This window comes from Python bivittatus, unplaced genomic scaffold, assembly GCF_059951505.1.
Source record: "Python bivittatus isolate LINGU-HERP-01145 unplaced genomic scaffold, Pbiv_v1 ctg000020_np1212, whole genome shotgun sequence".
Lineage (NCBI taxonomy): Eukaryota > Metazoa > Chordata > Lepidosauria > Squamata > Pythonidae > Python > Python bivittatus.
The window spans coordinates 53,423,701-53,448,171 of record NW_028277030.1 but is presented as its reverse complement, the minus strand read 5'-3'; the positions used below and the strand labels follow the sequence as shown (position 1 = coordinate 53,448,171).

Genomic DNA, 24,471 nt, shown 5'->3' with positions numbered 1-24,471 from the left:
ACAAAGAGTCAGTAAACTGAAACTCAAAGAAGGCAAGTAGCAGTAGTAGTAGTATTTGTGGGCGATCCTTCTGTCCAGTAAAACTGTACACAGTACAATCTGTTTTGTAGGAGGTAGCCTTGGGATCTGTGATCCATGATTGTCATTAAAGGCAAATATTATTTTGTTGACCCAGAGCATCTTTCATCAACTCAGACTGTAATTTGGTTTAGAAATAAAAATTACTCATGTTCTAGTATTCTCTTGTTTGGATCACTGTAAAACAGTGGTTGGGTTGCCTCTGAATGTGATTTGAAAACTTGAGTTGGTCCAAAACAACAATTTGATTGTTAACTAGGAAGACCAATATGATTATTTGCTCTGGCAACTAGTCTGTTTCTAGATCTAGTAAAAAGTGCCATAACAACTTTTGTTGATGTCCTTTGTGACTTAGAATCAAGTTGGAATCAAGTTACCTGAAGGAGCATCTCCTTCTATATTTAGTAGTTCCTCTGGGTACCTGTTCAGATGAAGCTAGGCAAATAACTCTAAGAGGACCTTCCTCTCCGCAGAAAGTCCTCCCTGGAGAAGCTTACTGTGCATCTACATTATGAATATAATGAAATTACTGTACTCCTTTTTATCATTTTAAGAATAATTTTAAGGGTTTTAGATTTTTACATTTGCTGATGTGCTTTACTATTATTATCTGGCATATGTTTTCAACCTTCACTGCTGGCTTTGCTTTTCTGTTACTTTATTAGCAGCTTTGGGGTATGATTTTGTATTTAATGTTTATAAAGTTATTTGTACCAACACTGGGAAGCCCAGTCAATAGCATTAATGTCTAAGGAGTTGAATCAAAGTGGTCAATATATATATCTTTTTTTAAAGCAAGATAGACATAGTAGTGTAAATCTCAGTGTCTTCTTAAATGCTCACCAGGAATGAAAGTGAATTCCCTAATTAAGGTACTATGATAGAAAGGCTCCTGTCTCATGCTGCCACTGACCAAACTCCTTTTGATGGCGGGATATGCAACAGGGACAGAGAGAATGATGTGGATCTGAGTAAATCAATCATAACCACTACTATTAGAATACAAAGAATATGTTCCTAAGATAGGCTGCATAATAAAATTACACATGCTGTACAGCAGCATCACTGTTTTTCTGTATGATATTGTTCTGCCAAACAGAAGGTAACTACAGGGACAATAAACAACAACTATAACCACCTGTATTTTTTGACATCCTCTCATTTTATCCCCTCAGCCCTGTGAGATACGTTGGGCTGAAATACAACAACGTATCCAAAATAATCCAATGGTTGAATGACTTATCCAAAATAATGCAATGGCTGAATGAAAATTTCATACTGGATCTCCCCTGTCAACCTTAATCACCATAAGTGTCCATAGTAAGCCACAGTAAGGACAAATATATAATCCATGAAAAGCATTGCTTTTGTTAAGTGCCAGGAGTAATTATGCATTTGCTGCATCCTGGCTGATGGAAATACATAAAGCACATCAGTTGGGCCATGATACTATGATGCATGGGACGTCATCTGCCAACCTTTATCCCCCAGACACTGGTGTCAACCACTACACTTCTTCAGGGCTCAGTGTAAGTTCTCATGATATACTCTATACTGCTCTGACACAGACATGTCAGGTATGAAAAGTGTATGCCAGTTTCAAATCTGGGATTCCTCTTCAAAATGCTTTATTCCTGGTAAGAAAATACAAAGAGGACCACTCAAGTAATGCAAAACTTCAAAGAAACCCAGAGGAGGGATAGAAGAGTGCAAAGGATTGTAGGAAATTGCACGAGCAGTTGAATATGGAATGTGGAGATGAAATTGCATTTGCTTAAGACATTTTTTGTACACGTAAACTGACCTCCTCCTTCCAAGCCTATTTTTTTACCCTTTCAAACAGAGAGAAGAGAAAATCTCCTTTTTCACTCTACCTCTCAATGGAAATTTCCCAATCTAGAATGAGTTATTTTATCTTTCTGTACATCACTGAGAAATAGTCTTCCCTAGGAACCAAAACTTCTCAGAGATCACAGACCATTGTATACAATTCTATACACAGAAAATTCCCTTAATATTAGATTCTTTTTGAACATACCTTTACTCCTTCAAAGAATCTGTATGGCCTCTGCTCAGTTCCTCTCATCTTGCACCACATGACCATCACCCTTTGAACTCCTCTTAGCTAGCTGACTCTGAAGAAGTTAATGGGCTTTAAACTGCCTAGCTCATACAAGAGTAGGGCTGAACCCCCTTGTAATATGATCAAGTATTTTCTTCAGAGATTTGAAGGAAGAAAGAACATCCAACTCCATTTTTCATGGAAAAATGGATAAAAGATTTGACTTCCATTCTGTGTAACAACTAGATATTTTAGCTAAGAGAGAACATTGATGTGACATACAAAAGGTTAATAAATAAAAAATATATATTTTGGATTTTCTATTATTAGGCCAGAATCTGTTGGTGTCTGGTTTTGCCTGATCAGAATTTTGCTCAGAAAAAACTCTTCTGAGAGATTAATTTGAAAAAGAAAGGATATTCTTTTAAAAATGCATATAAAATGGAAATCTCTTTGGGCTTTTTTTAAAAGAAAAACTTATACAGGGAAATATTTATTAAAAAAAAACATACCTGAATTCTCCTCCAGCTCTTTTTTGTCTTTACATATCCATTTCTCAATTATTCTGTGCAGACTCCCTCATTCCTCACTCCTCCTATGTTCTTTCTCAATTGTATGTTAAGGAAGAGGTGAATGAAAATGGAAATTATACTAAAAAAAATTAAAACACAATATCTATGTACTGTAACATAGATTAGAAAACAGAATGTGTTTATCCTGGTCTGCATACTAATCTTTGGCATTGTGGATATTCTTTCTCTAGTAGTGGGCACTAGGGCCATACATAGAAGACCAAATGTGATTTGGAGCACTGGTGGGTGTTCGTGCAGCTCCTGTTGGGAACACCTTAAATCAAATGTGCTTTTTTCCAAGCTGGAGCATCAGCTGTGAGAACAACCAGGAAAAGATGCAGTTGCTCTCTGCTCAGCTCTATTAGACGTCAGACCAAGGGGCAAAACAGATATGGCCAAAATTGTGTGAAAAACATGTATCTTTTGTTATTAAATGGAAGCTGAAGTAGGTGGGAGTTTGAAGAACCAATGAGCTGGGGGTGTGGGGGAGAAAGAATTGGAGAAAGGAGCATGTTCATTGCTAGACCTGTTTATATTTCAAGGAAAACCTCCAATAGCCCCAAAGAGAGCTTCCTTTGAAATGGAAATTGTAGCTATTAAATGGAGTTTTGGTCAGACCTGTGGCCTGGAAGGAAAGAGTTAAATTAGCCCTCCTCCCCAGTTGCTCTTTATATAGCAGGTAATGTTAACTGCACATGACATCAGGTTTGGTCAACTTCACCAAAAACAGACAGCTACAGTACATAGAAAAGGGCAGCCAACTTTTTTTTGTCCTGGGTGTTGCACTTTGCTTTCATTTGCTACCTGGTAGATGTATATGGCATGTCAGGTGATAAGATGACATCACCTGGGGCCAGAGATAAAATGTTCAGTCAGATTCTAGAGGGAGTTAAGAATGTTTGGCAGTACTTCAAGGAGAAAATGGGTGCTTTGCAATTCACAGAGATTTAACACATTCTTGTCTATTTTTACTTTAAAGATTTAACTGCAATTGTACCACCCCATAGTGATAATTTTGCTGCCAAATCTCAGCAGTGCAATTTTGGGATGTTCCAGGGTGATTGGTGGAGTGGGATTTAAGAGTGGAAACAACTGTGTTTCACTTCTTGAAGACTTAGCACACCAATTTTCAATCTAGCTTTAACAGTTTTAATTTGTAACTGCACTACTCCAAGTTGGCCATTTTGTTGCCAGATTTTGGCAGTGTGATTTTGGGGGCTGTGTGTGGGGCATCAAGGGCCATATGAGGTCTTTGGGCTATAGCTTGTGCACCCTTTCCCTAAGTGTTGTTAAACTCCCACCAGCCCTAAGGATTCATGGTGGTTGCAGTCCAGTAATTATTGTTACATCTACTCCTTCCAAAAAAAAAAAAAAAAGTCTAATCTTTGATAATTAAATGCATGTTGCACATACAGTATTAAGAGGGATTCTAGCTATGTAATAGTGACTTTGTATAGTTCATGCAGTATCATGAAGTCTAAGTAGAGTTTCATTCTGGTCCAGCTAGTCATTTTGATAGCCCAGAGAAGGAAAAATATCAGAGGCTACAGTTTGGTAATTCTTGGTGTATCCCACCATTTCTACCATCTCAGCTATCTCAAGATCTGAACAGGAAGGGCCTGATGAGGTATGCCCACAGTTGCTCATGCTGCTGCATTCAGTATCAACTGTAACTTCCAAGTAGTTTTCAAGAGCACCCTCAAGCAGCACGCATTGCAGTATTCCCTATATGAGGTAACCAAAATCTGATTGTGTGAAAGGCCTTCTAGTCCAGGTAAGGGCACAGTTGGTATACAAGATGGATTTGTGCAAAGGCCTTTTTAGCTGCAGCCACCATCTGCTCCTCAAGCAAGAGGGAGAGTTCAAGATGTTTCCAAAATTATACAGGGGGGAAGGGGGAAGTGCAATCCTATTCAGGACTACAGATGAAACATCCCTGAGCCAGGGAATCCAAAACCCTACAATTACTCAGTCTTGACAGGGTTGAGCTTCAGCCTGTTTGTCTCCATCCAATCTACTCCAGACAAGATCTTGACAGAACCACCTGGTTGGTCTGGGATCAAGATGTATAATTGAGTATTATCTGCATATAGATGATATTTAATCTTGAACCAAAACATGATCTTACCTCATGGCTTTATGCAGATACTAAACAAAGGGGCAAGAGTGTACAACCCTGAGGTACTTCAAATACCAGGGGCTGTGGATTCAATCTCTCTCTTCCTGTCAACACCAACTGGACCTGACCGCAGAGAAAGGTGGACAATCACTGCAACATTGTGCCTCCCAATGAACCACTGAGAGATTAAGAAAAACCAAGACAGTTGCACAATCCCTTTCCCGGCTCTGCCAAAGGTCATTAACAAGCACAACCAAGGCTGTGTCCATACTATATCTGAGACAGAAACCTGACTGAAAGGGGTCCAGATAATCAGGGCCCTCTATAATCACTGCCCCACCATTTCCCATTTACCAATAGTTAATGTCTTCCCAATCAATATTTGACAAACAACTCTGAAGATCTTTCTTTCTTTCTTTCTTTCTTTCTTTCTTTCTTTCTTTCTTTCTTTCTTTCTTTCTTTCTTTCTTTCTTTCTTTCTTTCTTTCTTTCTTTCTTTCTTTCTTTCTTTCTCTTGCTTTTCATCATTCCTTTTATTACATAAATGTTTACACATTATTTCCTAATTTTAAAACAAGAAGGGAAGATGTGTCCATGATCTGTGTACTAAGCAGCCATTCAAATATTTGAAAGCAATATATAATATTGCACAGCAACCTCCTCAAATTTAATCACATTATAACTAATAAATCTCTTGAGAAGAAAAAAAACATGTTTGTCCATTCTGTTGTCAAAGGAAAATGGACCAACCAGAATAGCAGTGAGTGAAAAAGATAAATATGTGAATAAAGAAGAAATGAGATATGGAACAATCAATAAAGGGGGAAGGAAGGGGGAAAAAAAACAGAACCGTAGGATTTCTGTAATGGTTGGATAAGTAATAGAAGAGGGGGAAAACCAGAGAGAAACATTAGAAAGGGAGAAGAGATTTTAAGATAAGCAGAATATTAAGGTGACAGAGAAGGATGAAGAGAAGACTGGATAAGGAACTTGCAGTCAAAGGGGCAATCCATTTATATCACTTCTGTGAAGAGACTGGTGCTCAGGAGAAAGCTGAACACAGTCACTTAGTTTTAGCAAAAGCTGTAGATTTCTAAGTGGAAATAAAAAGTAAGTTTTAAGTGCACAAGATATCACAAGCAAATATTTTTATTACACATTATACAGATTGTTTATGTTCAATGTAAGAGCTAAATATTATTACTATATTAGTTATGAGTTCACACAACATGTTAAGCTGCAGTGTAGTTTGGTTTTTTGTGGCTAAGTAAGTTGTCTGAATACAGACATTATGGTTAGTAAATCATGGATTTTAGTTTACCCTTGTATGGACTCAACCAAATGATCATTTATTCCACAAGACATGTTTAATCAAACAATGGCTTCTGCGATACACACACACACACATGCATACACATATACCAACTCTGTCTAAGGAAAGATATAATGGACAGCTTTTAGGAAGCCACAGCAATTTTTATTATATACTACATTAGAGGCCTGGGTGTGGATGTATCCACTAGTATTTGTGAGGCAGTGGAAAGTGGAGAAGGGCTTTTTAAGGATGGTACCTTGATTTGGAGTATTGCCCCCACAGATCCTGTTAAATGTTGGCACCAAATTTCATCCAGATATTGAATTTACATTAGCTGCCATTTTTTCTTGGTGCTGTTCCATTAGATTCACTTATTTTCAATTCTACCTTTTTAAACTAGTCTATGGTTATTTTCCAATTTTTATTAATATTGAGAATATTTTTCTAAAAGTAAATAAAATCACCCAAATTAAGATTTTTTTTTTACTGTATCGTATTTATTTTCAGATTGGCAACTATAAAGCCAGTTATCATCTCTTGAGGAGGAACAGATTTGTCCCAGACACCATGAGTTGCTGACTTCTAACTTATACAATGAAATAGCCATATATAACCATTATCGCTATAACGTATTTACTTTGAGAATATTTTCTCCAAATCTCAAGTTCTTTGGCATTTATAAGTCCTTGGCTCTGTTCACACAACACTCTCTTGGCAGGGAGAGGGGCTAGCATGTCATGTGAACTCAAGTCTCAAATAAGAAACTCAGAGATTACTCTGACTCCCTTTAGACAATGTGTCATATTAATGACTGGCCTGCTGTTATCTGTCTTTTTCTGTTTCTAAGACACAATCCTAAAGAGGCCCTAAAAAACTCCAATTTGGGCTTTTTTAATTTTTTTCTCCCCTTGGGAAGGGTGGGAGTAAGGCAGGAAATGGAGAGAATGGAAATGCCACCCAACCTCCAACTGTATCCACAATGGTGCCAACCCCAATTATGCCCCTTTGTGGAAGCTGAGAGGATTGAAAAATGTCCTCTGCACAAGTTTGAAACTGTGCACTGGTGCACCACTAGAGCATGAGTAGAGTAACTGACCAGTGGAATAAATGATTTGGGCAATAATGTCATCTGAACAAAGCCAGTTGTGGTCTCAATCCACAAAACATTTATGAATTCTATAACTATTCAGTGATACAGTTGTTCGTGTGTGTGTGTGTGTGTTTAAGAACAATACCAAAACAAACAACAACAAAACCCCAAAAGACAGAAATGTTGGACAATGTACAAATGCAGGAAACATTCATAAGATATTGCTTTATTGGAAATAAACATGCCTTATGCTTGAAGAACACTATCTCCTTTGAAGTCAAACACCATGGCCATCCTTTTTGACTGCAGCCTATCCTCCAGAGCTGCCTATCAACAAGAGTTGATAAGGGAAAATGGGGATGATAAATGCAGAATGCTGTTGATTAGTTAAGTATTCTATTCATCATTTAGCAGACGTGAGATTGTATTTTAAATGGCACCACTTGATCTGTGGAATAAAAAGCAATCTTAGGCTTAATTCTTTTAAACTTGATCAACTAAAGAAAGCCTATTGAATGTCCATTGCTGGCAAAGTTTCACTACTTCACTGCTACGTACAGAATTATTATGGACTACTTTCTATATAAAATTATAAATATTAGGATGGGAACCTGCCCAACACTTTCTGTGTGCAGCCAGCAATCAAAGATCTTCCCTGCAAGATTTTTCCAAATTTCTATTTCTTGCTAACTAATCTTCAGTGCAACACCTCCACCCCACCCTAAAGTTCATCATGATGCAGTATCTCTTCATCATGATGAACTTTAGCAGCGTGATATTTGCCTTACCTCCTCTTTTCAGTGTATCACGAAATACCTGCTAGCTGTAAAAACTTACAGCCAACTTTTATTTGAACAACCATCACTGCAAAAACCCAGTATGGTTGAACATATGCCAATTTTTCTTTTCTTAAAGCTTACATTTGGGGAAGAAAAAAAAAAAGGTAAAAATTCTACTACTATTAATACCTCTAAAAACACCAAACAAAAGATTAGCTCTTCTGTCCGATTTGATGTCTTTTTCATGCTGCCTTAGTGATGGCCAAATAATTGGTTGTTCACTTGGTCTCCTTGTCTCCCTCGACAGTTCCACAGATGCCCTGAACAATGCTCCAAAGGCTGCTTTCGGAGGGGCAAATCCTCATTAATCATTCCTGGCTGACAGTACAAGGGAGCACCTGCATCTGATGCAGAAACCAAGCAAGGGCTTCTGGGAGCAAGTATTTTACAGGGGCTGGGGGTGAGGAGGGGAAGAGACCTCCCCCAACCAATTCACATTGTGGGAGTCAGTGTCTAATAACCATTTAGAAATTCAGCTCCCTCCCTCTCCCTCCAGCCAAATTTCATCCTCTCCCACCAACCCTCTCTGGGTTTTCCTTTCATTAAACATGTAAAATTAGACCTGTGGCTTCTGTCAAAACTAAAGCACCAATGTACCCCACGCAAGTACATCAGCAAATGAGCAGTGCAGCATGTTATGATAAATGGCTGCTAAATTCTTTATGCTGAGATCAAGCAATGATAGCATTAAATACTGATGAAGTGTCACATAATTTTCATTGGGAGGAGATGGGCTCTTTGCGCTTCATCTCCTAAGGAGTTTATAAATATTTTCTCCTGCAATATATTATTTCATAAACAGCATGTGCTTCTTCTTTCTCTACATGTGTCATAGTGTAGCTCTGTCCACTATATAAAAACTGGGGGGGGGGGGAATACTTACACATGCTGTGCAAATCTGCTGTTCTTTGCAAAATTCAGGGATGCCAAAGATATTGTGTATTATGCAGTGAGAAAGGGCCAGAAAAAAATTCTCAGAATTTAAACAATTGGTGTGACTTTTCCCCATGTTGCTTAATTTGGTCAAGGGATCCGTTTACACTTGTCTCTGAAGGCTCCAAATCTGGACTTGCTTCTGATCTTAGGCACATGGCTGTCATTTCCCCAGATGGTGGCAAAATGCTCGTCATATGGAGAGACTGGCTTTATAAAGCATGAAGCAGCATGCTAGTGCCTCTCAATAATCATAAATGGGTCTTTAGCTTGTCTCCCAAATGCATTTCCACTTCGTCAAAGCACTTCTTCAAAGCATTTCCACTTTATTAAAGTTGATAAACTAAGTAAGGGCTTGAAATAGTATATGTGTAGCAATATTTAAGTGCAAAGAAGAAAAAGTGGGCTGTTGAAACTGTATGTGTAACTTTTCACATGTTGAAAAGTTGAGGGGATGAGGGGATCAGTGTTGCCCTTATAAAGAAGCTGTCACTAGTTACTAGATAACAGGAGGGAAACTATGTTCTACCTTTCTTATTCATGACTGTATAAAACACTCTCACCTCAATAGAGCAAATACCTGTTGGACTTTCAATTACATAAGCACATTTCTGCATGTGACATGGGCTTCCTTCACCCATATGTATCCCAGATCTGGAAACACATGGGGTGGAAGAGAAGGAAACAAGATCCATTTCATTACATTAGCAGAATGATATTATTAGTTCCTGACAAATCTAAGGGCCAAAGTTAGCATGAAAGGGGAGAAGATACAAATTTCCTTCCACCCCGCTGCTAGATCATTCTAGTTATTTGAAGGAAAGTTTCTTTTTATATACAGAGCCCTTTTTACAATAACCACTCAGGCAATATAGCCTAGGCCTGAAATACCCTATCTGCCTTTAAGCCCTATCAGTATACAGGTAGTCCTCAACTTATAATTGTTCATTTAGCAACCATTCAAAGTTACAATGGTGCTGAAAAAAGCGACTTATGACTGGTCCTTGCACTTATGACTGTTGCAGTATCCCCACAGTCATGTGATCAAAATTTGGGCACTTGGCAACTGGCATGTATTTACAATGGTTGCAGTGTCCCAGGGTCATGTGATCATCATTTGTAACCTCCCCAGCCAGCTTCCGACAAGCAAAGTCAATGGGGAACCATGTGTTTTGCTTAACAACCACCACAAAAAAGGTCGTAAAATCTGGTGCGGTCATATGATGCCTCGCTTAATGACCACACCACTTAACGATGAATTTTCTGGTCCCTATTGTTGACATAAGTCAAGGACTACCTGTAGGCAGTTCTTAAGGATTCTGATAATTGTAGGCCAAAACAGCTGGAAACCATCAGAGTGCCTAACCCTGCCATTAGCAATTCTGAAAAAACTTGCTTGAAAATTAATGATGTCAAAATTATTTCACATTTCTTCAGAGAAAACTTTTGAGAGGGAGGTTTAACATGCATAATATCTTCATTTTTCTGGAAGGAAGGAACATGAGGGATGTAAGATAATATTCCTCCCTGACTTTGGTTGCCCTGTGCTTCCCACTCCACTGCTGTAAATAGATAGGTTCCTCCCCTGAACCGCTATGAGTGAATGGCATTGGACAGAGTTTACTATTGGTCCACTATTGCTCAAGCCTCTTCCCCAGTTACTAGTGAAAGGGGTAAATCAATACTGGGGTTAGGTAATTTAAAAATTGACCACACCCCAAATGTACATCTACACACCCATCTATAAAGAAAGAGGTTTTTTCCTTTGGTTTTTTTGGTGCCTTTGACTCAGTTTTTGACTCCTGGCAACTGCCTGGACAAGTCCCTGCAGTTTTCTTGGAATGGTTTGTTGGAAGTAGTTTGCCCTTGCCTCCTTCCTAAGGCCAAAGGAGAGTGACCGGCTCAAGGTCACCCCACTGGCTTCATGCCTAAGGCAGGACTAGAACTCACGGTCTCCTGGTTTCTAGCCTGGTGCCTTAACCACTACACAAACTGGCTCATGAAGAGTGTTGGGATGCACCAAATTTGTACATTTATGTTTCTCAAAATTTCAGCTAGGAACAGGATGGTTTTGCTTACAAAACTGGGGTGATGTTCACTAATATGGTCGTAAAGTTCTGCCTCTAAAGAAGTCAGAGCACTGGACCAGCATGACAAGCAGTAGTAAACTGATTGCAGGCCTACACTATTCTAGTGCTTGACAGACAAGATGTTCCTTTCTCCAGTTAATCCCACTTCTCCCCTCATATTCTTTCAAGAGTCTATCTTGTCATTATTAGTGCAATTCACAAACCAAGGAATTGACAAGCCAGGCGTGCTCTAACAGCTGAAACAACAGAAGTCAATCCTCTTAAGCCAAAAGCAGCAGCTATGACCTCCTCTTTCTGAACTCATCTTTTATTTACATTTCTTAAAAATGATATACATTAGCAGCAAAAGGGGTGTTCATGTTTAGATCAAATTCAGGCTTTTTTTTCTCTCCCCGGAATGTTTTTGTTTTCAAATGCTTTACTAATTTTTGAAGCGTGTTTTAATTATGGTTGCTTTTGTCAAATGTTATATGAATCTGTTTGTACTAAAAACTTTTTAAAAGATTGCAAAAGTCTTGAGGGCACCAACAACTTGCATTGTCCTTAGCTGAATTCATGATAAAATTATTCTTTTCAGGTTTGGTTTGGTTTGGTTTTGTTCTGGTTCAAGCCAAAAGAGCATTTCTGTTCTATTCTACAGTTATTATAGCCCTGAGATGGACAAGACAGTACATCTGTTTCATAATAGCAACATTATACTTTAACACTTCTTTAAACATTTTATTGTAAAAATCTTAAACTGAATGATGGATACCTGCTTTGAAGTTATAAATTAAGAGATAGTGATCACCTTTAGCTATATGTAGCAATCCTAAACAGTCTTAAGTTAAAATAAGTAGATGTGGTTAATATGACTTAAAAGAAAAAAAAGTACCTTTCTCAGTTCTCTGAGCATTACATTGTTGTTCATTTTTATTTTCATTGCTTAGGTCTTCACATCAAATGTTAAGATTTGCTAGACTGAGTTGACTGAATATATTTTATATATTGGTACGCTGTTGCTAGAACAAGCAATACATTTATTTATTTATTTTTAGTTGATTTAACTGCTTTAGCTATATGGAGACGTTTAGCTTCAGTCTATTCTTTTGGGCATAAGTGTGTGAGTGTGTTTTGTGTATTCATTTGTGAGGGTGGATTTAAAACCGAAACCTTTCCATTAGATTAAATGTCCAGTGAATGACAGAGTAGATCTGATTCTAAAGACAACAGTCAGTCTAGTCCTCTCTTAACTCTTCGAAGACTAAAAAGAGAACTTTTTATTTGATATTATCAAGCTGACACAGCAGCTTTAACATACTTATAAATAAATAGGTGGCCTTCCTGGTCAAAAAGCAACTGACAGATTGAATTAAATTAAGAATAGCATGGATTCATTGGAGACAAAAATACTAATTATAATGAAGCACAAAAGATTTAGCAGAGTATTATGGGGATGAACAGCAACAAGGGAAAACCAGTCCCAACAGCATTTAGGGGGTGGCTGCATCATTCTGAATGCTTTACATCACTTCTGTCTGCTAAAGGAAATGGAGGCTCCTTGATGTTCTTGAATAGGCTGCTAAAAATTGCTTTAAAAAAACCTGACTGGCCACAGGTTCTACAACCCTGAAGAAAACTAGGTGTGTTGTAGGAAAAAAACTTTGGCAAGGGAAGAGAAGGGAGCTTCATGGGCCTTTCCATGTCTATCCTAGATCAGACACAGTCTAGTCACATTAGTGCTAGTACCTAATACTTTATTCAAAGGTTTGGAATATTAGAGCTATTAGTATGTCAGAAGGGTTGTAAAGATCATTTCCTGTATACCTTTCTCATACATTCCCTGTTGCAAAAGAAATAATTAACAGAAATCCAATTAACACAGATTTAGAACACCTGTTTCTGCTATCCTTTGAATAACTTTTTAATATTTAATTTTTCCAGACTCTTTGTTTTAAGATAAAAAACACATCCCTATCCAGTTGCTCTTCAAAATCTACAGATGTGCATCTGTATACAAAAAGCAGAAAGGCCCACTGTAAAGAACCCAAAATACCAAATTAGTTTGACTGAATGTAGCAAAAAGATCCATTGGGGGGCAAGTTAAGCCTCTTCAGAAACTGTAAGAGCTTCATACAACAATAATGTTATTTTTGACATTTTTATCCTTTTAACAATAATTACAATTCCTAGCTTAATTTATTAAATCCTTTTATGATAGAGTTTGAGACCATATTAGAAAGGAGAACAGTAATGAAATACATTCCTTTGTCTCCAGAAAAACTCATGTGGATTACGTCTTAGCCAACCACTTGACTTCACCCTATAAAAAACAGGTTTCAAAAAGTGCAATGGGAATCAGAAATACTGAAAAACCTGAGGTGGCTTTCCTTTAAAAGACAAAGGATTATTTCTTCCTAACTTGTGCTACCATAAGCCATATTCAATCACTTTTCAAAAGCAAATGAAAAATTACAACAGTATTGTGTGGTATTACAATTTTAAAACTTTTTATTTATTTTTGAAATCTGTACATTGCTAGATGGCCTTAGTTTTTTGTTTTCAAAAGCAAAAGACATAATTCATATTACAAAAACCACTGTCCTTATTCAGAACCAATTATTAGCCTCTTTGATAATCCAGCCCTTGTCTAAATAGTCCTGATCTCCATTCTTTGAAGGGGAAAAAAACCATGGGGACCAAATATAGATTTTTTTTTTCTATTCCACATTTATTCCACTTTTATGGTATTTCTGGAAGTGATGCTCATGGAGCAGCAATATTACACTGACCTTAATTTAAAAAAAAAAATTGGTTGATTAATTATGTGTTACCAAGTCAGTGCCAACTCTTAGAAGCCACATACACAGACCTTCTCCAGGAAGATCTGCCCCCAACTGGTCCTTCAGGTCTTCCAATGGTATACCCATCACTGCTATAATTGAATTCATCCAAATTGCTGCTGGTTGCCCTCTTCTTCCCTTTCCTTCCACCTTTCCTAGCATTACAGACTTCTCAAAAAGCTAGGTCTTTGTATAATGTGTCCAAAACATGATAATATGAGCCTAGTCATTTGTGCCTCAAGTGAGAACTCTGGTTGTTATATGATCAATTTGTTTGTTTTCTGGCTATTCGTGGTATATACAGGAGGCTTCTCCAATACCCAAGTTCAAAAGGATCAATACTGTTTCCACCCTGCTTCTTAAAAGTCCAACTTTCACATCCATAGAGTGCCACAGGGAAAACCGTTGCCTGAATGATTCAGATCTTTGTAGCTATAGACATGTCACAGCATCCGAATATCTTTTCCAAGGCTTATATTGCTACTCTACTAAGTGCTAGTCTGTGGCTTATATCCTGACTGCTGGTTCTTTTCTTGTTGATAGTTGAACCTAAAAGGCAGAAACTATCTACCACTTCAATGTGTTCTTTGTCAATTCTAAGGTTGGTTGCTACACATCTTGTTATTAGTTTAGTCTTCTTTACAATTAATCATAGTCCCATTTTATTTCACTGTGCTCATTGATTTTCATTATTAGAGCATGTAGATCATTTGCATTTTCAACTATCAGAATAGCACAAATTATTTTTCACAAGTTTATAAGTTAAAACTCCTTTCTTCAATATTAGTATGTAGACTGATCTCTTCCAATCTGTTCGGTCACTGTATCATTCTCCAGATCATGTTATAGTACTAGAGGTTCTTGTAAGCAGGGAATATTTTCTAAGGTATCTTGGCTGTTAATATTTCGAATGTACCAAATTTCAATGTATTCCTTCTGTCTCTGCTTGATCTTCTTTAATCAGTCACTGTCTGTCTATTGCTGTATCTTTTAGCATACCAGTTTGAGGTATTGGAACGTCCTTCTGAGTTGGGAGAACTTTCGGAAGACTTTCCTCATTTGTTCATATCTGTTTCCATCTTCAATGTCTTTGCAATACTGCTTCTTGTCTCCTCTAACAGTTCACTGAAATTCTTTAAGTTCCTTCCTGAGATCTTTGTCTTTCTTAGCTTTGACTTCTCTTCTCTTCTTGGTAATGTTTACCATTTGTTCTGACATCCTGTTTTTTTTGGGTTTTTTTTTCTGTTTCTTTGTCTTGGCAGTCTCTTTTCACATTCATCCTTAACAAGTTCTTTGATTGCATTCCACAGTTCCTCTGGCTCCCTATCAATGCGGTTCAGGACTTCAAAGTAATTCCTGATGTTCTCCTTGAAAATTGTGGAAATATGCTCAAGATTATATTGTGGAAGCTAGTTGGCTTTCTTTTTCCATTTTAGCTTGACTGAGAACTTGCATATGAGTGGTTTGTGATGTGTTCCACAGTCGATCTCTGGTGATTTTTGTGTACTCTATCAGATGATGTCCATGTATATATGGTAGGCCCATATATATATATATATATAGTAGTATATATACTACTGTATATACATGGACATCATCAGATAGATTTTGATTGTTTGAAGACTGTGTTTGTAATGAAGAAATCCTAGGATTAGCAAAAACTGACTAGTAGTTCTCCCACTTCGTTTCTGTTTCCTAGGCTATACAGTCCAACTATGCTTTCCTCCTTATTATTTCTAACTTTGGCATTCCAGTCTCCAACCACAAGCAGCACATCTTGCTCCCATATCCTGTCAAGACTGAACTTGACCATAAAACTCATCAACTTCCTTTTCTTCTTTAACAGTGGTTGGAGCATAAATTTGGATAACCATGATATTAAGTGGTTGTCTGTGAAACTGAATTGATATGATTCAGTCACTGACTACATTGTACTGTCTTTGCTATAACCTTCCTGACTATGAAAGCAATGCCATTTCTTCTTTGTCTTTCATGTCCTGAGTAGTGAACAGTATGATCTTCTGACCAAAAGTATCCAAACCCATTCTTTTTTCATTTGCTGATGTTTAAAATGTCAATGTATAGTGAATTCATTTCATCTTTTATTGTGCTAAACTTTCCCATGTTCATACTTCTTGTGATCCATGTTCCACTATAATTCTGTCTTTCCAGCTTTGGATTTGCTTTTCCTACATGGCAACATCAGCAACTAGACAGCCCTACTCTGGCCACATCATAAACACTATTAGTACTCCAAATTATCCTCAGCTGTTCCTTAGTATCATGTTGAGTGCCATCCAACTTGATGGTCCTATCATCTGGCACTATATCAACAATCACTTTATGTCCAGGTAAGAGTTATTGTAAAGTATCTTAATCTCCACAAAACTAGTAGCATAAAATAAATGCAGATACTGAAAATGAATAAAGGAAGGAGAAATACTTTCAGATTAGAAAAAAAAAAAGAAGAGTAGTTCAGAGTGAAGATGTTTTAAAGCAAGACATTATTTGAACACAGTGAGCTGAAGTGGGAGATTACATGGAAAACAATAGAAAGGAGAGGAGAATATCCATAGCAAGAAAAAAGCAATACAAATTTGAAAGATGAAAAGGGCTGCAATCCTATATATGCATTTATCTGTGAGTAAACCCTGCTGAACTCAGTAGCTCACATACTGTGTGCAATGTGGGCTACAGATGCTATTTTATGAACTAGCACAAATATTCAAGATAATCTAATAAAATAAATCAACTACCTCTGAGTTTTCTATTATTTGTCTCTACTGCCTAAAAGATATGAATACATCTACATGGAAATACAGTAAGCAATTTAGAAATAAAACTGGTGACACCATTATTGTACTGCTTAGAAGCCCTGAAGACATTGCAATGGAGTATAATTTCTTTCATAAAAGCCATGAAAGACCATGCCGTGAAGAGAAAGTAGTGTGCTACTTAAGCGTTTCTATAACATTAATACTAATACCAATATTAAAAACACCCAAGTGCATTTTCTTTGAACATACTAACTAGCAACTAATATATAGAGGGCACTAAAAGAATGAGCAAGCAAAAGGAGTTGTAAGGGAGAACTCTGCCTAAGCAGATCAAATTGCACACATAGGAGGCAGTAGGATCTGAAGGTAAAAGCCAATTAGTAGATTAAAGAGTAAGAATCAAGGTTCTGAAATGGGAATGGGGGTGATAATATAGGCAGCTTGGAAGAAAATTAGAGTTAAGAAGTGATAACAATATTCAGTTGAGAGGAAATGCTGTCAAGAATTGAATGAGAAAGCTGGTAAAAACAATGGAACCAAAATGTCTCATTTAATCAAGGCCTGTGGTGCTAAGAGCCTGGGAAGGGAAGGGAAGGGAAGGGAAGGGAAGGGAAGGGAAGGGAAGGGAAGGGAAGCTTTTAAACTCCAAATGTACTCAATTTATTGTTGGGAGGCAGGAACAGATGGATGGTTTGGTCATGAGTGTATAAGGTTAAATGAGTAACCATAGAAATCCAGATTCCATAGTTCAGTAATACTAGGATCAAACAAATCAGCATAGAAGAATCTGCAACTTCTCATATTTACAGCAGCCTTCCATCTTGCATCATCAGGGATGCTATAGAACTTGAAAGATTTCACAAATTTCTGCTATGTTGCTTGCTCTTAATGAAAATCCAACCCAAACATGGATTTTGAGAAACAGTGAATGAATGTGTGTGTGTATGTGTGTGTCATGTACACACACACACAGAGACACACATTTATGTGACAAATGATCAACACCAACCTTTCGCTTTTCCAGATTATGGAACTTACTATTTGTATAACAGACATTAAGTCTAGCTGCATATGGGCCCCTATATAACCTTGCCTTTCCAGCTGACATAATGCTTTTGGTGGCGATCAAACTGAGCGTGTGCAGGATGTGATCAAGAAAGCCAAGATGGTAGCTGGGGTGGTGCAATCAAAGCTCTGCCTGCTTATGTGCAACACACAGGCAACACGCATAAAAAAAGGGGGGGGGGATCAAAATAGCCACCATCTTGACTTTTTTTACCACATGCTAGAGACACCTCTGGAGCACAAATAATCCCTTATAGTCCAGAGAACTGAATTTCTGATATGTGTTTTTCTACGTATTTTATGTATTTATTTATCGTATTTATATAGCCACCCATCTCACACAAAGTAACTCTGGTATTCCCTTCTCAGTCAGCAAACAGCAAAACCATCCCCTTTTTTTAGTCAGAATTCTCACTGATTGGGTTCAAATATTGCACTAAGCCTCAACCATATTTTGTTGAATAAACCACCATGGCTGGACTCACACACGATACTAATCCACAAACCACAAAGCACTAAAGCTGGGCTGAATAAAATGCCTCACCAAAGCCCAGCAATTAAATTCAGTGAAGTTTAATGCAGCTGCCTCCCCCAAAAGTACTTACCAAGGAAAAGTGCTGCTATTCATGTAGAATATGCACCAAGCGTTGAGCATCTCATCCCTACAAGTGCCTGCAAAAAGAGGTTAAGGTTAAAGCTCACTTTCTACAAATATATCAGAAGGGAAACACATGTTTGGTACCTAAGGCCAACCCACATACAACTACTACATGCAGAAAGTTACACTACTAGCCCCCGGCTATAGCCACACATTCATATCACATACTAAAAAAAAAAAAAAAAAATGAACTTATTAAGAATTGTTGAAGAACTTTCTTAGTCTATGGTAGTCAAAAATCAGGAGTCTGGTAGCGCCTTTTCCAATTAACAAATTATGAACGTGTGTGTGCGTGCATTCCCCCCCTCACACACACATGCCCAGTCAACAAATTATCACTTCCAACACATATAAACACATACACACACACACACACAAACACATTTAGAATAAACTTGTCATATCTTACTTGAAATAACACTATATATTAAAAAATAACAGGATGTATCCTAGGAATGTGCAAAATTTACCCATCCTGGAATGGAATGTTACATAAAGCTCTGGAACTCTGCATTTCTCTCGGAGCCATGTCCAATCTCCTGAGTCATGCCATTCCCCCAGCAGTTCAGCAGTAAAACTACCAAACCAGAAGCAGTTTCAGGGGTTCCAGGGGTGATCCAGGGGTTTTATTCAGAATACCATGTCCAGAACATTTCAAACAGCTTTTAGTTTGGAATATTTATTTCAGGAACCTGCCGAACCACTCATGGAACTGCATAGTCCAAAAGATGAATTAGCACACTCTGGAGGAAAATAGAATATTCCAATCCCAGATAGACAATATGTGTACAACATCAGTCTACTGAAACACTTTAAAAATGGGTGTCATTGATAACTAGCATGTGTTTGAGATATTATTGTTGGTCACACAGTCAGCCAGGTGTTTAGACTGGATTTAGCATTTTTATCCACATATCGAGTCCTTCCCAAGGACCTGGTATAGGCAGATGTTGTTTGATGGTGTTAAAGGTATTGTCACAGGATGTAAGCTGTTCCAAGTAAAGCTGCCTGTTGTTGTTGTTGCTGTTGTTGTTGTTAGAGGCTGCCCAGCTTCTGGGCTGCTTACAGTTAAAAATACAAATAGTAAAGATAAATTGTTATGTGATTGGACAACCACAATTAACTGGGCTTTATAAGCACCCTAGCCTAATTAAAACAAACTCAAAACAATTTGTAATCCTGAGGAACTAGTTATCATCTAAACTCTTTAGTCCAGGAGTATGGAAACTTTTGTCCTCCAGCTGATATTGAAGTACAACTCCACCAAACCTCAGACTGCCTGGCCCCCAGTACAGAGGCTGGGAACGGCAGTTCAGATACATCTCAAGAGCCACTTGCTTCCAAGCCCTTGCAGCTTCTCCCTCTTCCAAATGACATTGCTCAACATTAGAATTGGGTAATGTCAAATTGCCACCATCGTTTCAGGTTTACATCGACTCCCTCCCTCAATTGCCTTGACATCATACTTCAGGTGATTTCTACCCCATTGTAAACATTGATCTCAAACACCAACATTAAAAAATATATACAAGATAGGTCAAGGAGAAACGCATATTTACCAATAGCCAAGCTGTATCTTTCTGTCATGCATTCATTGATGCTTTTGAACCCTGGTATTGGTGAAGACTCCTGAAAATACAATGGACAGCCAAGAAAGCAAACAAATGGATCATCAAACAAATCAACCCAGATTTCTCAACTGAGGCACAAATGACCTGGCTCAAATTATCCTAATTTGGACACATTATGCAAAGACCTAGCTCTCTGGAGAAGGCTCTTCTGGGAAAAATGGAAGGAAAGAGAAGAAGAGGACAACCAACAGCAAGGTGGCTGGACTCAGTTGCAGTGGCAATGGATGCATTGTTGGAAGACCTGAGAGAGTATGTTAGGGACAGATCATCATGGAGAAAATCTATCTATATGATCGCTAAGAGTCAACGCCGACTTGATGGCACATAATAAATCAAAATAGCCTGTAACTTAAGAAGTATTTAATCCTAGAACATATGAAAGACTCTAGCATTAGCAAACAAGTAGTCTAAATTCACTGGGAGCCAAAAGTGTCAAGCGCACTAATAGTTTGAACTTTGAAACAGAACACTGGTATTGCCTAGAAGTGCTTACATCACTCCTTGAATCACAAACTGCATTAAGGATTCAATGGTAGGATATCTCACTATTAATGTTCATTACCTGACTGGAGAGTTGCACAGACATTATCAAAATTCTCTGGTTCTGTATTTGGCTGCTGAATAAGAACGTATATTTGTCTTGAGATTTCACGTTAGGACAAGTTCAGTGGCAACCCTGACACTACTTTAATTGCATTTTATTAATTTGCACTGCTTTCAGAAAAAAGTCAGGAGAATTATCAGTGAAATCTCACTAAAGTAGGTGATGGAGAAAGTGATGGGTTGGGTACTTCTTAAACTTCTTAATTCATTTTATTTCATTGTATATTCATTTTATTCAAGGCACCAGGAAGACAACATCCTGAGCAAAAATGGAGCAGGATACAAGGAACGATCTGTTCTCAGTTAAAAGAGAAACCAACGTAAGTTTGAGCGAATCTCAGACTTAAGGCCTTGTTTGGAATCATAACACTTAAAGATGATAAGGAAAAATGAAAGTAGAAAAGAGAGCAATGGAGTGAAAACATCAAATTTGTTTCCATGGCCAATGAGGGAAAAATCAAACAAACAAACCTGATGGTAACAAGCACAACAAAAACCCTCCTCTGTATTTCACTGGTCCTTAAGGCTCCCATGTGCAACATCCTCAATTTTTATTGTAATCTGGTGGCTCTTTATCTGTAACTTATATGAAAAGAACCGCATTGATTGAGGCAGGTTTAACTCAGTCAAAAACCTATTCTGCTGAGATTGTCTCAGTTAGGTGATTTTATCAAGTTCTCTTTTGGTTCCATTTTCTCTCTCATCCCCATCCCCAGGGGAGGTGGCAGCCTGGCTTGCAGAGCAAATTGCCCTAAATTGAGTTCTTTCTCTGCCACAGACCAGCCTTCTTTTGGCTCCTCAGCTTGAAAACTTTATGCATTCTTTTTCTCCTTTCTTCTCCCTTAACGCCCTCCGCCCCCCATTCCTTTTCCAATTAAAATGGAGAAGTTTGCACTGATACCTGCTCCCAATTAAATGAATACTGCATTACCAGCCACACACTCCAGTTCTTCGTTACCCTCCCTTCATTAATTTTGCTCCTCTGAGGTTTCCTGGCTGACTGCCAAGGACTTATGGCACAAATTCAAAAATCTTGTACACTTGATCCCCTCAAAAATCATTCTTGGATTTAAGCAGCCAAGTCCTCAGACCCAGGATGAGAAACATTAGGAAATGGTTCTGTAAGGAAGAGACCAAATTAAAGAATAAAGAAAAGTATTGAGGGGAAAGAAAGGTTAAAAAGCTCACATAAAAGAAGCAAAGTTAAAAGAGGTTAAACTTCTGGGCTAATTGGTCTTGCTTCCTTTGATCCGAAGTGTGTGTGCGCGTAAAAGGTTTCCTGCTTTAGTTAGGAGCCTACTCATGCCCACAGGAAATGCATCATCTTCTTAACACCTCAGGCAAATTGGCTATCAAATTCCACAGCAGCCAAGAAAACACCAGGAAATCAGAGTCTTGAACAACTGCTTTAAACTCTCTCACATGCACGTACACACATCCAGAAAGAGTGAGAGATTCCCATCTAATTTTCCAACACAGCAAAGCATAGTACCAGCTTTTCTCATCTGACACTGGGAATACCTAATACCATGTCAGGCTGTTGGGAATGATAGCCATATTGTCACGCCTGAAATAATGGAGAAAAGGCACCATAGCCTTGGTGTTACCTTTTCAAGCAACATGAAGAAGAATGCAGTGGGGGTGGGGGAACTTCCCATCATAGAGTAAGTAAATTTCCCACATTTATCAATCAAAGATTTGTCAAACAGGTGTAACTAGGCATATCTGTAGGCAGCCTCGACTAGTCTGTAATAACATGTTAACTGCATAGGTAACGTGCATGACTGCAGGCCAAAGTAGGTAGCTAAGAGAAGCTTTTGCACATGCTTTTGGACTCATTTATTTTTCTCTCTTCACTCTGTCTGCGAAGAAGAATTTCATGATTGGTTTCAGTGAAGCTGCACAGGAAAAGAGTAGAAAAAGGAGTCTTTGCAGTTGTTTTGTATGGCACCTTTTATTTCCCAAGTTCCAATAAAGCCAAATAAAGAGACTTGAGATGAGGCTTCTTTAAGATAACAGATGTATATTGATCAAGACACAGCTGGGTGACTCCAATCAACACCCATTAGAAAGGAATGTTGAAGGAATCACACCTCACAAAGCAAACATCAGAGTTTTATAGACATCCATTAATGTATGCAGGTGATACATTCCCCTATATCCATACATGGGGTTTTGGGGAAGGTCTAAGGAGGGGTTGAGGTGGTCCCTGAAAGTTGAATCTAAGTTTAACTTTTTTTCCTTCTTATCTATCCTTTGGAATCCCAAACCTTTCTCTCCAGACATCGGCCTAACACCAGCCTGGTACAGAATTAATTTATGGCTACAGGCCTCTGGTTAATTGCTTTTAAGGGAGATGGGGTAGGAGAATGGTGTGCTCTTTATAAAGTAAGTTAACCCTTTAGAATAGAGTGCACTCTTACAGGTATAATTATACATTATGTGAAACATATCTATATCTCTATAAAATATATATAGAATATAAAATTGTGTACTAAAATAATGCCCTTCAGTTTTTTGGTGGAGTTGCAAACAAAGATACATTACTTTAAGGGCACATCCAGATGATTAGCCTTTCCGTTCCCCAGCTCCCTTCACTCCACAATTAAAAGTCAGCTAAGATTGTATGGATTGCGCAGACTATTTCTGCATATCAGAAAACAGGCATGTTCACTTGTTTAAGGGTCTACAGTACTCACACAGAATTGAGAGTCAATAGGAAGGTATCTTCCCTAGCCATGAGCACAGAGTTGTCTCAGCCAATCAGCAATTGCCTCCTTGTCCACAAGTCATATAATTTATTTATTATTAAATGTGTATCATGCCCCATTCTCAACAACTCTGGATGGAGTGCCTCATTCTGTACCCTCAGTTTTCTGTTGAAAAAAATGCATGCTTTCCCCCTCTGTAAAAAGAAAACAAGCATTTTTTTTTTTGGTGCTATGTTTGGGTTCCTTTACTCTATCCTGATGTTCAATCACCATACCAGGATACGAGGAACTGAGAGGCATGTTGACTCAGGCTTCTTCTCCAATGACCACATGCAGCAAAAGATGCCAATATGTTGCCTTTGCAGCAACAGTCACTATTTGCAAACAGTTCCCTGCTTGATTTAAAAAAAAAAACCTTGGGAATGCAGTAGGAGGAAGCCAGGAGCTGACGCACTTAATAAGCAGCCGACAACAGAATCATATGTTTGCTAAGAGCAGTGGATCAGCTCTCTCTGTGATCAGATCTACAGCTCCATCTGGAAGCCTTTAGTGTAACCTGATGCTGCTGCCAATTTGTCCTGAAGTTCCCCTCCTTAAATCAGTAGTTTCCAGTTTACTGAGGAAAGTACTGATGCAGCTGAATCTGCAACTAACACTGCTGTTGCCAAAAGATCATCAAGCAGGGGACTTGCAAACACTTAGAAAGGAAAAATGTGATTCCTAGAAGACAGCAAGGGTTCGTTAAAAATAGGTCAAGCCAGACTAAGTTTATTGCTTTTTTAGACAAAATGACTAGATTAGGAGGTCAAAAGAATGCTGTGGATGTAGTGTACCTATATTTCATAAGACAATTTGAGCACAGCTGCCTCCTTGACATAATGGAACAATGTGGGATGGATTGTCCTACTAACAGATGGATTTACACTTGGTTGAACACCGTATCAAATGTGTGATCACTAATGCACCTACTGTATGACTACATGGACAGCAGTGGAGCATCTCGGAGTTCTGTCCTGGGCTCAGTGCTCATCAACATTTTTATAAATGATTTAGATGAGGGCATAGAAATGATGCTTAGCAAATCTGCAAATGACACAAAGCTGGCT

The 24,471-nt window shown here is 38.1% G+C and overlaps 1 long non-coding RNA gene across 2 annotated transcripts in view; it reads right to left on the bottom strand.

Moving 5' to 3' along the window:
* LOC107326512 (uncharacterized) overlaps nt 1-24,471 on the bottom strand; it is a 145,752-nt gene that overhangs the window by 28,360 nt on the left and 92,921 nt on the right. Inside the window, exons 3-4 of one of the 2 annotated variants that reach the window (XR_015795807.1) lie at nt 19,980-20,049; nt 18,368-18,434 (exon numbers count right to left, since the gene is read on the bottom strand). This is a non-coding gene — a long non-coding RNA (uncharacterized LOC107326512). The remainder of the gene's footprint in view (nt 1-18,367; nt 18,435-19,979; nt 20,050-24,471) is intronic. The other variant, XR_015795808.1, reaches the window with a different exon arrangement.